This window comes from Plectropomus leopardus, chromosome 1 (genome assembly GCF_008729295.1).
Source record: "Plectropomus leopardus isolate mb chromosome 1, YSFRI_Pleo_2.0, whole genome shotgun sequence".
Classification (NCBI taxonomy): Eukaryota; Metazoa; Chordata; class Actinopteri; order Perciformes; family Serranidae; genus Plectropomus; species Plectropomus leopardus.
Window position 1 is genome coordinate 662,919 of NC_056463.1, and position 13,116 is coordinate 676,034.

Consider the following 13,116-nt stretch of genomic DNA (forward strand, 5'->3'; position numbering starts at 1 on the left):
GTTTTTCTAAGATGTGAAATGTGCTGATGTATGTTTCGTTCTTTGCTCGACAGCTGCTGGGGATGATCCTGTCCATCTGTCTGTGCAGAAACATCCACACAGAAGATTACACCAAAGTGCCAAAATACTAAAGAAGCTCAGAGGAAACACAAAGAAAGACAGAAAACAGTCCAGTAATGCGTTTTGTTGTTTTCACTCTGTATTCGGTGAAACATTTTGTCTAAATGTAAAATAATTAGTTTGCATTATATTTCGTTCGATTCTTCTTCTGTTGAGGCTCTTCCATCTTTTTGTTTTTTCGGTCCGTTTTTTCTTTCTGTCTTTGGAGCACTTTAGAAACTTTTGGATCAGAGAGCGAAGCTGAAAATGTTAAATTTATTTTCGAGGAAGCTGTTGGAGAATTTATGTTTGAGGCTGTCGGGCTCAGATTACAGCGGCGCTCGTTGGTTTTTCTGCAAGTTATCGCTTCGCGGTCTTCGTTTTTCCCGAAAAAATCTGAAGAGAAATCATGTTTATTGTGTGTGACGACAGGATTTTAACGTTTGCGTGACAACAGATTTGGACAACTGGAAAATCCACCTCGCGTGTGTGTGGTGCGTTGTTTTTTTGTCTTATTTTTATTTTTATACACCAGCGTTTTGAGTTATTGTGAAATGTTTTAGGTACTTTGTATATAATTTTAGGCTTTATTTGTGTGAATTTGAATCCAAAAAAACGTCTGCCAGAGTTTTCTTTAGCAGCTGGTTTTTAAAAGTTGCTTGTTGTTTGTTTTTTTGTGTATTTTTTCATGTTTTCTTAATTTTGTTCTGGAAATAATAGAAATAATGTGGTACTAAAGAGGAACATTTATGATACTTGTTTTCTGAAAGTATCACTCCCAGTTTACAACTGTCTCTGACGACAAGCAAGTTTAATTTTTTTTAAATGTCTCTTTAAGTTTATATTTTACCCACTTTGATCTAAAAAAACAAGACGAGTTTGAGGAGTGAAATATTTCTTTTAACCACTTTTTGGTACTTTAAAATGTGAGGAAAAAGGGGAAATTATTTTGGAGCAGAAGAGATATTTTTTGGAAGATCCATCTCGGAAATGTGTTTATACATAAAAATCATTTGAAATTCATTCATGTACAATTTTTAACTTTCAGCCAAGAAGTTTTTTATAATGTACAAATCCACCTTCCCGTTTTGTGTTTGTGTACATAGAGTGTATGAAAGCATCCCATTAACCTCCATAATAGTCTCTAAGACGGCGAGTACGTTTGTAACCGGACGGACGTCTGGAGCTGGATTAGATTAGAAAGTGTGCGCTCACAACATTCATTCTTTCATTTTGACAATAAACTGATTACAGTAGATTGTTTACTTGTTTGTTTTTCGTGTACTTTCTCTGCTTTATTTCCAGTCTTCAAGCTGCAGTAATTCATATTTTTATATTAATAAGGAATCAAATGAGTTTGTGAAAGGAGGCGTTTGTAGTGACGATCCCACTTTCAGCTCGTTGTTTTGGATTTGAAACAGAAAGTTGCATAAAATTTAAAAAGTTTAGTAAAAGTACCTTGAAGTTGTTCAGTGTAAGTAGGCCTGCAGTACTTGCAGTGTAAATGCATTTATTTCCAGTGTGACTGAATCCTGCAGTTCTGGTGAAAACCACCAGAGGACGCCGTCACTCTGCACAAACATCAGAAACAGAAGCAGAAAGAAAAGAAAAAGACACGAAAAATTCAGTTGAACTGTGAAGTCTGTTCGTGTAGTATTTAGTATTCATCATTTAGATATATTATTATAATAAAATGATAATCCTGTTTATTTTTTTTGCTTCTGTAAGTTTAGAAAAATGGAGGATTGATGCTGCAGAAAGTGTGAAAACAGTGTTTTAACTGCATAATGAATTATTATTAGATAATTATTATGAAATTATTTAAACGTGGACAGGTCCAAAAATCTTAAAACATTCTGACGTTCAAGTTTTTTTCAAAGGTTAAATAAAGAAGACTCCGAAGTACTATTCTTCAACCAGTTTAATGCATGTTTATAACATGAATAAACAGGTTTATATTCGACTACAAGACATTTTCATGATTTTATCTGAACATTTTATAAACACTTTACAAACTGAGAACCGCACCTCACAATCAATCAGTTTATCCATAAGATTAAAGACATTTAATTAGAGTGTCATTTAGATAGATATCGATAGTGCCGATATATACATATAAATAAATAAATGTATGTGTGTGTGCATATATATATTTATATATGTGTATGTATTTATACAGACACACACATACGTGTGTGTGTGTGTGTGTGTGTGTGTGTGTGTGTCTAGTGTAAAGCCTTTTCTCTGTGAGCCTCCTGCAGTGTTTTTTGGACTTTAAAACTTCCCTGACTTCATCGGCATGAGGGTGAGTACATCATGACTGAATTTTCATTTTTGGGTGAACTGTCCCTTTAAATAAAATATCTGCGTATTTGGATGTTCAGCAGCTGCTTCAGTAGACGTTTGTTACTGGTGTGTTTTTAAGAACACGCGTGTGCAGCTGGTGTTCACGTGTTGTGTGAGCTGTTCACCTGCTGTAATGTGAAGCTGTCAGAAACATATCGGTTATTGATTATCGATCTGTTGTTCCAGCAGTGCGCTCTCAGGAAACCACGAAGAAAGTCAGACGGGTGTGTTCAGCTCCACACGCCAGCACAGCAGACGTCCTTCAACACAGACGTGAGAAACAACAGCTGACAGGAAACAGGCAAGACACACACACACGCGCACACACACACACACACACACGCACACACACACACACACAGAGTCCAGAGCAGTGAGATCACCGTCAGCCATGTTGAGCTTAATGTAATTTCACCTCACAATGAGGGGCGTTGATGCTCACAGAGGAAGTCATTAGTGACCCTGTGAGTCTGCGTGAGGTCGCCGACGAGGGTCAAACTCTGTCACGGCGTCCTGACGAATCTGCCGCTCGCTCACAGGAGACTTCAAACTTTGTCTCATTCACGCCGCTGAATCTGTAAAAGTTTGGTTCAAGAATAAAAATGATGAATATGATTATGTCACAGCAGCCAAAGCACCAGAAAAATGTTGTCACTGTATGTTTCTGCAAATTCGGGGTTAACCGATAGTGTTTTTTCAGGGCCGATATTGATTATTTGTAGTTAATGAGACCGATAACTAATATTTACTAATACCAATATCTTTCTGTCAATATTTAGGATTTTGAATCTAACAAACTCGAACTCAAAACTTTGTTTAAATGCCTTTTAATCAAAGCTGAAGCTTTAAACATAATTTACAGCAAAATAAGTGAAAATTTAAATAAAAATGAATAAATAAAAATATATCCCTGAGGTTTTACAAAGAAAAAGTTTCTTTGCACTTTTAAATAACTAATGTTAATGGAGAGCATTAAAATAAAATGCAGATAATCTGCAAAATGCAAATTATCGACCCTGCTGCAAAGCACGGACGTGTTGCAGGTGCACGTTATTCTGTGGCGAAACTTTCTTTATATACGGTTATGTTTGGGCACAAAAACTTTGGTTTCCTTGCTCTTATTTTGCCTTATTTTTCTTTTTTTTTCTCCATGGCCCTTTCTGCTGAAGCACGACTTTTCTACGATAGAGAAGCACTTCAAAAAAAAATTTAAATAAAAAGTGAATGAATAAAATTAGCTCCCTGAGGTTTAAAAAAGTAAGAGTTCTTCCCATACTTACATTTTTTTGCAATTAATTTTATCAGCACTAATTTAAAGAAAACGCAGATACAGATAGACGATAATCAGCCATCTGTCGACCCCTAATTTCATGTTTACCTCCAAATAAATTGTTCTAATATTAAGTTTAAACTGGAGAGGAGTTTATTTCGGTTGGAGCCTCGTGAACTCATGAAAAATGTAAATATATGACGAACATAGATGATTAAAAGTTGTGGAAAGATCCTGTCTCCACATGTGGGTCGTGCTCTGGAGGACTGATACTTGAAATGTTGTGTGAGTCACTTTTTTGTGTCCTCAGGGCTTTCAGCTGCTCCTGGTTCCTCCTGGTTCCTCCTGGTTCCTCCTGGTTCCTCCTGCATGGACAGGAGTACGATGCAGCGTGGAGGACTGGACCTGGAGCTGCGGACACAGCTGGAAAATGTCCACAGTGTCTCTCCCAGCAGCAGTATGCTTGTTATTCTGTATGAGAGCCAGGAGTCTTCGTCCTCCTCCTCCTCCTCCTCCTCCTCCTCCTCGTGCAGCATCATCACAAAGACTCATTCTGCAGAGTGAAGGTTTGACTTTCTGTATTCTGCTGTCCCGATCGTATTTAATGACCTCCTCACTGTGTGCAGTGAAGTGTGGCTCATTTTGTCATCGAGGTCGTGTTTAATGTGTGTTAAGAGTATTTTTATTTTTCTGTTGTGTTACTTTATTGAACAGTCGACCTTCACGTTCCTCCATCAGCTGCAGCAAAACATCGACACTGACTGTGAACAAGAAGAAGAAGAAGAAAAGGTTTGATGTCCACACTGTAACAAATTATAAAAATATATTAAATAATTCAAACTTTAACAGCTTTTTTTTAAACATTCAGACACTATAAAACACCGTATATTTTAAAGCTTTTTCTACCAAATATTACACTGTGAACCTCAAGTTCTACTGTGAAATACTGTAATTTTACGGGAAAAGTTGTTTTAGTGAAATTGTGTAAATCTACTACCAAATTCCAACCTACAGCTTTTCCAAAAAACAGTAACTCACTGTAAACCTCTACGCTTACACTGTAAACCTACAGACTGTCACACTATAATGCAAAATACTTCTAAATTTAACAGAAGTATAATATTGAGGCAATTTACAGTAGTGACACTGTAAAATAACGGTAATATGCTGGCAACTACAGTTTGCTGTAGATTACTGTAATTATACATAAACATTTATTACAGTGAAAACTGTAAAAATGCAGGCAAAGTCTAACACTAATACACAGTTTTCCAAAATACACCAAAACATCATAAATCTTGATGCTTTTTGGAGACAATATCACTGTAAACCTCATATTCTACTGCAGAATAATGTAACTTTATGGGAAAAGTTGTTACAGTGAAATTGCTGTAAAATACTGCCGAATTCTAACATTAATGTACTGTATAAGTACTGTAAACCTATAGACTCCAGGAGAATACTGTAATAAACTTAACACTAGTATAATATTGAGGCATTTTACGATAGTGGCACTGTAAAATAATGGTATTATGTTGTTAACTAGCTCCCAGAGTTTTACCGTAATGTTATGTGAAAATTTATTACAGTGAAATTGCTTTAAAAAGTAATGTACAGTTGTTCCAAAATACAGTCAAACACTGTACATTTGGATCCAATATCACCCTGTAAACCTCACAATCTACTGCAGAATAATGTAATAAATTCAAAAGTAATATACTGTTAAAGTAATTTACAATATTGACTCTTTAAAATAATAAGTAGTTTTACAGTTACAGTGTATGAATGCGCTTTGTTTTCTTGTGCTTATCTTTCTCAATGATTAGAATATTTGTTTTCCATCATATTTTTGTGTTTGCTGTTGTATTATATTTGATGTTGCGTGACTCGAGTGGGTGCTGAGTGGGTGAGAAACAACGCACATGAAAACCACACTCAGCCTGTATTACACACTTCATACAAATATGAGCTTTATTTAAATATGTAATTATGATAATTACAAACATTTTTTCCTAGCTTTTTTTCCCCTAGACATTTTTCCTTCACTTTTCTAGCTTTTTAAAAATACTTTTCTTAGTCTACTTCTAATTTTTTCATTCTTTTCTTTTATTTATTCATTGTAAATTTGTGGAACATTTCTTACCAAGCTGCTCATTGCTTTATCATCCATGTTTCTCAATGAAATTGCACCAGTTTGCTCAGAGTTCAAAGGTTTAACGTGAGCTCTCTGAATATGTTAAAGCAAGCGTCCTCTCTGCAGCAGCAGACTGAGGAGTTCAGATGCATTAAATCCTTTTTTCCACAACATCAAACTGAATGTGTTTTTTCAATCACAGCAGCAGAGACACAAATCTACCCCCCGCTCGGCCTCAGCAGGCGACCTTTCTTTCCCCAAAGTCCTTCATGCCTGCAGCTCCTCCGGAGGCCTGTCAGGGCTCATACATCAGACACCTGCAGCGGCGACTGCTGAGCCCATCACATGTGACAGGGGGAACACGCTGAGGTAATGGACAGAGACAGAGCACGACTCAACTCACAACGTCTCCTCCGTCCAACAGGACTCCTCCTGTCCTCAGAGGACAAGACGCAGCCAGAATCTCAATCCTGCTGCTGGAGGACGGCTGATTTGAGACGGACAGGCCATCACGCCGCGTGGCAGGTGATTTTATGGTGGAGGGAGAGCAGAGTCGTTTGTATGCACGGCGTCTTTTTGTTTGTTTGACTTCTGAGGAAAAGCTGAAATGTTTTATCTCATCTGTTCGGTCTGACATTTCTCCTCTGTGAGCAGAAACAGCCGCTTTCTCTGTCCACACCATGTGTGTCTCTGCATCAACCACAATGGTTTTACTCAACCCAACTTAATATATATACAGTAGCACCTTACATTCAACATGCAACCACAAGTGCTTCACAATTAAAACAGCAAAAGTTTAAAAAAAAGACAATAAAATAAAACATAAAATAAAAAAATATGGTGTAAAATAAACATAACAAAAATAAAAAGTAAAAATAATAATAATAAAAAATAATAATAATGTTGATTTCTTCCTGTGGAGCTGGTATTAAAACATATTTTGGTTCAGTAAAAATCTGCTGTCAGTCAGCGTGGTGGAGACAGTTTGGCCGGCTGCTGTCCTCTCAGCTCTGCAGGAGCTGCTGCTGACAGACAGGCGGCTGCTACTGAGGACAGAGACTCTGAGTGCAGGTTTGCATCGGTGTGTATTAAAAACTACTGTCTCCATGGCGATGGTAGTAACCAATCACATTGTGCGACAAAATATGCAGTTGTGTTTTGAAAAAAGTGTCAAGCAAACGAAATTTTCTGTCAAGTGACACAAGAGTGTCGAGCACCAGAACAAAAAAGCAAAAGTGAAAAATGTCCAAAAGGTTATATCTATAAAAAAATTATAATTAAAATGTAAACTATTTCAAAGGGTTGACTAATATTTAAATATCTTTTTTTTAGATAGTTTAAAAAAAATACATATATACATGTAATCTGGGGTAGTTTTAGTACTTTTCAAACAACACAATTGTGTAAAATGAAGCATGTGCAGCTTTGGCTTTTGCAGAGAAAGCTCAGTGGGTCCAGCTGAGATAAATCCTGGAGATGTGTTATGGTTTTCCCGCTGTGACTGGCTCTCTGCCCTGCTGTGTGAGCAGGAAGTCTGCTGCATTATTTAAAAATCACCCTCCTCTCTAACCCTCTGCAGGTCGAGCAGAAACAAAAACTGTTCATGTGTGTTTGCAGATGATGAGAGAAGTTAGAAAGACGTGGCCGTGAGTCGGACCACACACAGAGAAGGTGGTGAGGTCTGACTCGTCTTCGTGTCCGTCCCTGAGCAGACTCGAGCTCCCCCGAGTCCTCCACACTCTCTACCAGATGGTGTTTTAGTGTCAGTGGAGGAAGCAGAGGTGTTCACAGCTCCACAGCAGGAGGACGAAAACGCTCCTCTGCACTCACACACTCAGCTGTGTGGGATGGAGCCGAAAAACTCCTTCACACTAAAACACCCCGCTGGGCCGATGAGGCACGATGTGTTTTTCAGGTTTTTCAGAAGGAAACAGTCATGTTTATCTCAAAAAGCAAAGGAAGAAATGACAGAAACCTGTATTTATGTGGCATCTTCAAGACAAACAACACAGATCAAAGTGCTTTACGTCAAATCTCACACACTACAAGACAACTTTAACCCTTTGAAACCAGAGCAGATTGACTTGATTTATTTTAAAAACATGGGAAGAAGGCAAGCTGAACAGGAAACGACCCCAAATTCAACAAGAAAATAGTCAAAATTACCTGAAAATTTGCAAAAAAAGAGGAAAGTAAACAACAAACACAAGTAAGGACATCAAATACATATACATATATACGCATGCATACATACATACATAATTATATATGCATGGGCGGGGAGTAACTGTGTCTTGCACAATGTTAAGCGTATTAAAAATTGTTGTACAATCAGTAAAAGCCTGATGTACGAGGCTCTTCTTGTGTGTGTGTGTGTGTGTGTGTGTGTGATTGCCTGCAGGTGTCACAGCAGCTGCATCTCATCTCTGTAATGAAGCTTCTTCATGTACTCGGCCTTGTTACTTACAGTCTGACAGACGGTAGCTCTGCTGCGGTTCTCTCCTGTGTGTGGTTCTCGTTGCAGGTTCTCCAGAGCTCGTCCTGTTCTCGGTTTCTCTCCTGCCTGCTCTGACTGCAGTTCCTGTTTCCTGTCCCTCATCTGATCAATCCCTGCATTATTCAGGGCGTTTTCATACGAGGTACTATTGATTTGTATGGTGCAGTACAGTCATAGTTGCAGTGCTGTCTGTTGTTCTGAAAGGGAGAGGAAGAAATTGATACGACAGACGGACGGACGAATGGACAGAACACGTCTCTTAGTTTGGCTCCTGCTCTGTGTTTGTAAACTTTATCTCAGAGAAACTGACAGATGCAAGCCGCAGACAGCTGTTTCTACACACCTCTCTCCCAGCTGATTTTGACAAACTTAAAAAAAAAATCGTTTATAGTCGAATTTCCGTTGCAGAAACTCTCGGTAAAACCTCAGAGGCGGTAACATTTACAGAAACGGCCTTGTAGCCGGACCTCTCAGTCTCCTTTGCAGAGACACATGGTTATTTGCACATGAAAGATGGCTTTTGGCATCACGATCTTATGCCAAAAGCACCGTCAAAGCAGCAGTATTTCAGAGTTTGGAATTATTGCTGGTTTGCAATGGACGTCGATGTCCACATGTTATGTTTCAGGTATCCTTTTGCGTCTGCTGCTGACGTTCTGCGATGCCGCTACTGTGATGTCAACACACGCACCTGTCGTGATGACGCTGCACGCGGTTATGTTCAGGCAACAACAGCACATTGCAACCAAAACAAGGATGTCAACAAACACACATGTTGGCACGGATGGTTAGGATTAGTGGAAAGGATTTTCATGGTAATGTGTAGAAAAAACATCGCATTCAGACGGGAAGCGAACACTGGAGTCCGGTGTGAAAGTCCGGGGTTTGTTGGATCCATCCACCACCCTCCCACCTCAATGTTCCTTATATTACATAGTTACCCGCAGCATTTCAACCTGACACAGTCCAGTAGCGTATCATGCAGACGTGACAGATTCCGGTTACGTTGTCAGCTGATGCCACCAATGCGGGTACCATGCTGCCGCAGTCCGGCGGTGTGTCATAACACTCCAAATAGTTCTGTCTGGCCACGTTCTTAGCCGTCCCATTCTCACTCTAATGTCATGACATGGTGATGGTCGGTCAGTGGCTTTAAGTGTAGAAGTGTGACACCAAAAGCCACTTTCCACGTCCACATGCGATGCACATTGACGTGCCAAATAATAGGTGCACCGTGGCGTGCAATGACAGTCCACGCTGTTGTGTGAACACAGGGAACGTGCTGCTTCATTCGTTGATATCACTGTAGCGGCATCTTTGAACCCCATAGGCTGACGCAGCAACGATGCCGAAAACCATGTGATGAGTTCGGAGTGAGAACGTGTTGGAAATCACTGCAAAAGTGGCGGAATTTGACAATTTCGGTATGAGAACGAGCTGGACTATCCTGTCTCACCTACATGATCAAATTAACTCAAATCTCTCTCTGGAGCTTTTTCCTTCGCCTCTCACTGCTCAGCCTTCGTTCTTTTGTTTCTGCTTCTTTTGACCTCGTTCCTTTCTCCGTATCTCTGCCTGAGTTCATCTTTTGTAGCTCAAGGTAACATCTATTTTCTCAGAAACTTCACTCAGTTTCTTCGATGACATGCTCTCTCTGTTTGTTCATTCTGCATTTCTTCTGTTTTGTTTTTGTCAGTAAAATGATGTGATTTAAACTACAAAACGGATCCAAATGAACCACAGCGTGCAGCGCGGCTCCATGAGAGCCTGTGCTGATCAAACCGGAGGAGGTCACCTTGCCCAGAGGCTTCCCGGCTGCTCCGGTCCATCAACTACATCTGCAGCAGTCAATTAGAGCAGAGCCGGCGTTGGTGGAAACACGGAGCTCGCACGAGTGCAGAGAAGGGAGGACTGGATGTGTCATCCTTTTTATCTCGGCTCTCATTTTACATTCTTCAGTTGTTTTCATGCAGCGTGTGAGTGATGGCTTCCCACATTTAGCTGCTGCAGATTAGCATACTTCTCTGAGCGGAGAGCAAATTCCCCATCAGCAGAGGAGAGAAAGACAAACTGAAACCTGCACAGGTTACTCTGCAGGTTTAACACTTTCTATGAAGCCCATGTCTATAAAGCATTATGAACATACTTAAAATGCATCATAATGCACCTATAGTGCTGTATAATCATAGTTATTTATAATGCTTTATAAAAAATAATCACAACTCATTATGATGCCAATGTCTATAGTAAATCCACAAACATACTTATAATGTGTTACAGTGTGCATATAGTTATAAGTAATAGCATTTAACTACAGGCAGTTTTGGAGGATATGGTCTTGTTTCTGAACTGTAATACAGGTTACTCACTCTACTGACTATGTTCTCAAACTTGTCTGTCTGATTGGCAAATTTCACATTCATGAAGCTAAAATGCTTCAAATTACCCCCAATATCCATTTATTTTGTACTGAATTAAAATACACTATATGGACAAAAGTATTGGGTCACCCAAACATTACACCTACAGGAGCTTTTATGACATCCCATGTTAAATCCATAGGCCTTAATATGGAGTTGGTCCCGCCTTTGTAGCTATAACAGCGTCCACTCTTCTGGTTGAGGCTTTCTTCAAGATTTTGGAGTGTGTCTGTGGGGATTTTTGCCCATTCATCCAGATTTTATACACCTGTGGCAAGGGGACTGAATGAAACACCTGAATTCAATAATTAAGAGGTGTGGCCCAATACTTTCGTCAATATAATATCTCTTTGATTCTGTTTCTGAGGTTATAACAATCAAAAAAGCCGTAAAAATCTCTAAAATAATTGGTAAATTTCTATCTAATTAAAATAAAATAAGCTGTATATATTTTGTTGGGGTTTTTTTGTCTCCCTCTTAAAATGTAATGTTATCTGGATTATTGTTTTTTGTTCTTCTGTTTTTATTTTTTCTTGTATGTATTTTAGAAATTGTTTCAGATTTTAACTAAAATTATTCTCTTTTTCTCTTTAAAAAGAACTTACTCTTGTCCAATGTACTGTTTATCTTGGAAAAATTACCTTTTTTTTAAAGGAGATTTCAGCTGTTCCGGAAGTAGTTTTATTCTGACATTGTAAACCGGAAGCGTGAGTGTAGTTTTCCCGCTTAGCTTGACCGTTGGTTTAAATGGACCGGCAGCGTTTCAGCAGCAGCTCACACCGACCAGAAACCACCTCTGCCGGGTCTCCTCCAGCTACCGGAGCCGTTACCGTCCTCCGACAGAGTTTGTTGGATTTATTAGTTTGTTTGGAGAAAAGTGACTTTACTTCTTTCATCGGAAAAAGCGACATTTTGGCGGAAGAAGCTGCTGTTTCAGCGGTGAGTTTCAGCCGTTTGTTTTGAACTGATTCACCGACGTTAGCCTCACACCACAGGTTTACTATCAAACATTTAACCGCCAGTTCATCAGAAACTTAAAAAACACGTTAAATTAATGATTTTAAACAAACGTTAGCTTCATCCACAAACCAGCTGACGCTTACTACACTTCAGAGCTGATTTCTGACCGTTAAAACTTGGACCAGCTGTTTAAAAGTGATACAAAACCGTAAAATATGGGGTTGCGAATCGTAATCGATTAATCTGTGAAAATCACGATCTATTAATTTCAATTTTTTTTAAAAACATGAGAACTTATTATCAGATGTTTTCATTTCTTCAGTCAAAGCTAAATGCGTCATAATTTTGACAGTTTTTCATATCGATTAATCACTTAAATTTTACATATTTGATTAAATTCGTGTCGATTAATTGTTATCATCACTTGTATAATACCACATTATGGTCATTTAAACACCAGCATTAAATGTGAACAAGCTAATTTGGGTCGAAGACATAACATTCATTTATTAAAAGAAAGTTTTTACTGGCATGGGATATTAAACTGTCTGAAGATAAATAACTAAAACTGTAAGTAAAAAAAAAAAAAAATTAAACTATGGTTTATACAATAAATTTAACTGTTAAAATGTATTAGTAAAAACAAAACTGACCTGTTATCTATAATTACTTTGGTTTTATGTGTATTAATCAAATTATATTTTTAGTCCCATAAACTGTAAAGCCTGACTGATAAATCAGCCTGACTGATAGTATTTGCCAATGTCTAGCTTTTGACATCAATATATCTACATGTCATAAAGATATAGGTAAATACTACAGTCTATGGTATATACCTGTCACTGTGCCTACATAGTGTGCTCTGTTTGCAGTTTTTTAGGTTTTGTTTCTGTGTTGCATACTATTTGCACTTTTTCGATACTGCCCTTTTTCATAATGCTTCAACTTTTGATAACATTTTTTTTTTACTCTTGTTATTACTGCATTGTTATGGAAGTTGCAGACTGAATATTGCTGTACTTGTGAAGTGATAATATAGATATAATATTCTGTTATATAGCCAATAAGTGAGCAGAAATGTATAGTGTATGTAATGTTGGGAGGTTTTCTTTTAGAAGATATTCTAATACAAACACAGAAAGCATGCCCTAAAATGTCATTTGTAATGTATTTCATTAGATTACTCAGACTCTGTAACTTAATCTAAACACTTAGGAGCTCATTAGTCTTATATTTTCCTGCCAACATCACTCGACATGACAGTGCCCTGGCAGTGCATCCGTATGGAGGACTGAAACTGACAAAATCAGAACTGAATAAATGTGTCAATAAATAAGTAAATGAACATGTCCATTTAATTTCTATTTAATTTTTCAATGTATTCATTTTC